Raw genomic sequence first — 4,348 nt, 5'->3', positions numbered from 1 at the left:
GCTTAAAAGATTTTAAGATTCAGGGCTTTGAGAGTGTGAAGGAGAGAATTTGAATTGTTCAAAAAGACATGTTGCAATCCTAACCCTAATTACTTCAGAATATGATTTTATTTGGACCTAGGATTATTGCAGACGTAAGTAGTTAAGTTGAGATAAGGTCATACTGGAGTGAGGTGGGCACCTAATCCAAGATGACTGGCATCCTTATACAGAAGGCAGCCATGTGATAACAGATGCATCCCGAGAGAATGTCACGTGATGGTGAAGGCATAGATGGAGCTGTGCAGCTGCAAGCAAAGGATTGCCAAAGATTGATGGAAAACTACCAGAAACTAGGAAAAGGCAACTAAGAATTCCTTGACAGGTTTCAGAGGGATGTGGCTCTGTTGATATTTTGATTTGAGACTTCTAGCTTTCAAAACTATGAGATAATAAATGCCTGTTATTTTAAGCCTCCCAATTTGTGGCAGGCTGTTACAGCAATCACAGGAAACTAATACACAAGGATTTGGCATCAGACTACCTAGGTTTTGATCCTGGCTTCACACACGAATGCTGCAATATTGGGCAAGTTATTGAACCTCACCTAGTTTGGGGTGCTTTGTTATGACAGCCTTTGGAAACTAATACAGAGAGGGAGATTTTTCCTACCATTTCAATAGGATTTTCGCATACCCATTTCAGAAGCACTGGAGTCAAAGAACTGATATATTTCATTTTGCCTTCATCACCTAGAGGCAACTCTAGCCCAAGTACTCAGACTCTAGAGTAAGCCCTGCCAGCACGGGAATCTCAGTTCCAAAAGTTACATGTTGTATGTTTTGGGGCCTGTGACTAAACTTATCTTAGCCTCACTTTTCAGATCTCCAGAATGGGCATATTAAAATTTTATAATACACAGATTTATCACAGGATTAAATAAGACAGTGCAGATGAAGTGTTAGAAACAGTGCCGTGTGCATTGTGAGCACTCAATACATGTTAAATACAATATTCTCCTTGGAACCGGTTTTGTCACATATAGATCTGGCTGTAGCCAAGAGGCCAGAAGAGAATTCTCTTCTGCTGTGCTAGGTGAAGTGTGAGTGGCCTACTTGTTCTCTGTCTTTAGGCCACTTCTGAGTTTCTTGTGCCACACACATTGGAGATAAGGATTGACTGAGTTCATAGTTGGTTGAACCAAACTGAGTTGGTTTCTTTCCTAGGTTTCTTTCCTACTCTTTTACAGTAGCAGTTATATTTTCCAAAATACCTACCGCACAATGAATAAAGTGGCATCAGATAGTCTCTTCCTTCCCTAGTTCTCTGTTCCCATAGCATAGCCCAATGCATCTCACTTGATAAGCCAGTCCTGCCTCTGAAGGATGAAAATGGCTCGAAATAATACTAACACTCTTCAGGATGCCAAATGTGACATTCCACCAGCTGTGTGGCTAGGTCAAATAGGGGAGGGCCAAAGAGAGAGGGCAGACACAAATCCTGTACTTCCTGAGCACAATGAGTTATAGCTTCAAAAGAAGGAGAAGAGTTGAGAGGTGCTAGGAAAACAACAGTGGCTGTCAGACCGACCTTGCCTAAGGCATTTTGAAAGCAGGAGGTTTTTTGATCAAAGACAGCAAGGATGAAGTGAACCTGAAGAGAGAACCACAAACTGCACTAGTTTGGGCAAAGACTTGCTGCCTCTGAAAACTGAAGAAGTTTTGTGTGAATACCATGTGGAAAGGATTACAGCGAAAAGGACTGCCTTAGAGTCCACAGCTGCACTCTCCAATTACAATCACCACAGGGAACGTGTCCTGAGGCAAATATTACCTGAAATCTTTGCCTGCGACCTGGATAAAGAATTTAGGCTAAACCCATTCCATCTACAGATGAAACAATAGGTGTGGATTGCTTCACAAGATCAAATTTAGTTAAGAGTACAACTTGATAGGATGAAAGAATAAAGAACAGCAAACTCAATAGCACCAAATGGGTTGAACACAGAAAATAGGGCCAGATTTCTCCTTTCAAATGCAAATTTTTACATTAAAATATGTTTATAAATCATAGTTGTTTTTCCTCTTGATTCAGTCTTTCTCCCTCCCCTAACAGGAGCCCCAGGAACCAGAAAAGCATATGCATTACTAACCAGATATACAATCCAGACACCCCTTCCAAACTGGAATCTGATTACTAATGGACTGGCCTAGCTCAGGGCTGCCTTCAGGGACAGGAAGCAGTAACTATGCTCTCAGGGAGAACAGATACTGAGGATGCCACCAGTCAAAGAGTTCAACGCTGTGCACTGGGTCCAGGATGGCTTGCGGACCCTGTTCACTGTGCAGTTTCCGACCACCATGGACAGGAGAATCTTGGAACTGCAGTCTCACACAATGATGCCTCATATCCGTGCTCACATTGATAGTAAACAGGGTAAATATCATTCCCATGACAATTGGAATAAAGATGAAATTGAGGGTGGTGACCTGCAGTAGGCAGCAGTCCTGGTCTGGGTTGGTACGAACATATTCGTACTGAATGGGAGGCTGCAACCCTCTCATACAATTGCTCTTTAATCTAGGGGACTGTTTTTTGAACTTAAAGTTGAATTCCCACATTGGTTCCTGTCTGTTCCCAACAACCTTTCTGCACCAGAAAAGTAAGCACTTGGAATTCTGGAATGGCTGGATTCTTGGAGATTGGAGTAGCAAAGGGCTCACACATAAGGTATAGAGATCGGATCACACAGACAGCACAGCTTCTCCACTGACTCTGGTAACAGGTGCAAAGGCAGAGAGGCATCCAGAGTGTAGCAGTTCGGTACAACATAGTCCAAAGGAAGCAGTGCAAGTGACAGTTCAGGCCTTCTTACAAATCAGGGAAAAATGCAGTGTCCTCGGGATGGATATGGGAGGCCAGCAATAGCCAAATATCCATGGGATACTCTTCTCCTCCAGCCCCGTCCAGGTCTTTGTGCCTCTTGCTTTTCTTTGTTCAGGAGGCAGTTCTCTCACGGATGCTGTCCTCCTGGGCATCCTCTCATCAAGGCTGTCAGTGATGTCACAGGGCTCACCAACCCCAGAAAGAGCTTCCTCTGCAGGAACCTGGGAGGCTTCCAAGCCACAGAGATTTTACTTCCTGCTGCACAGCATTGGCGACGGCTTTCTTGACCTGTCCAGACCTCATGACCGCCGGATCCCAGTTGGCATAATCCGCCACCGTCACTCGTCCAGAGCAGGTGTTGTGGGCCTGGAACTTGAGTCACTTCCCTCTAAATTAAACTCTTCAATCTTCAAACAAGGAAGTTTCAGCATTCCCTTGTGATCAGAGAGGAGACTTCGAGGCCTAAAATTGTTGCTACTGTTGCTTCCCATTAAGCTGCCCCTCAAATTCAAGTGAATATTTTCTCTCCTCCCTTTATCTTTCTCCAGAAAAAAAAGCAGGTGACAGGGTTTTCAGAATCTTAAAAAAAAAAAAAAAGGTACAACTTGAAATCACTGTTTTTATTTTTCATAAGAAAAGGGGAAAAGAGCAAAACAATACCGTAATGGAAAGTTTAAAGGCAGGAATATAAAATAATGAAATGCTGTTTAGGTACACATGCTTAGCTTGGTGTCTTCGGTGAATAAAAAATGGATAGATCTGCACTATAATTAGATTTTATTAAGTGAGACATTAAAATTTTTTCTTTAATTGAATCAAATATTTTGTTTTAATTCTTGTTTTGTATTTTCCTGAAAGCTAATTTATTATCATTGTGGTTATTGTCTTCAATGATTGGGATTTTTGCCATTCTACCACTATCGGTCCATTTATTTTTTCATGTATAAAAATTTGTGGAGAGACTGAAAGAATTTGAGCTGCATACATACTAACTATAGATCAGAGTTTGGAAAAAAAAATTTTTGAAGTACATTTCATTATTGTCCTATAACATGCATAAACAAATGTGTACCTTTGAATAAATTTTCACAATGTGAATATATGCAAGTAACTAGCATCCAGGTCAAGTAGTAGAACATTGCCACTCTCCATAAGGTCTCCTCACCCTGCTCCTAGACCCTGCTCCTCCCTAGACAGACACTGTCCATATCTCTAAGAGCTTAGACAGCTTTCTCCTCTTCCTACTTTATATAAGTGGAATCATACCATATGCATCCTTCTATAACTGTCTTCATCAGCTCAATAGTATGTTTGTGAAATTAATCTATGCTATTTCACAGAGCAGTTCATTCTCATTGCTGTGTAGTTCTCCATAATTTGAATATACTACAATTTACTTGTTCTACTACTATGAACATTTATTTTCATTTTTTTAAATTTAAATTCAAGTTAATTAACATATAATGTATTATTAATTTCAGGG

The 4,348-nt window shown here is 41.0% G+C and overlaps 1 pseudogene; it reads right to left on the bottom strand.

Annotated features, from left to right (window-relative positions):
* Window positions 1–1,869: 1,869 nt before the first annotated feature.
* Window positions 1,870–3,253, bottom strand: LOC102739035 (transmembrane protein 183A pseudogene; annotated as a pseudogene).
* Between the last annotated feature and the right edge of the window lie 1,095 nt (window positions 3,254–4,348).

Source organism: Leptonychotes weddellii, unplaced genomic scaffold (genome assembly GCF_054177405.1).
Source record: "Leptonychotes weddellii isolate Sample4059 unplaced genomic scaffold, ASM5417740v2 HiC_scaffold_3844, whole genome shotgun sequence".
Taxonomy (NCBI): domain Eukaryota; kingdom Metazoa; phylum Chordata; class Mammalia; order Carnivora; family Phocidae; genus Leptonychotes; species Leptonychotes weddellii.
Note: the sequence above shows the minus strand (reverse complement) of the source record. Positions and strands in the feature narration are given on the sequence as shown.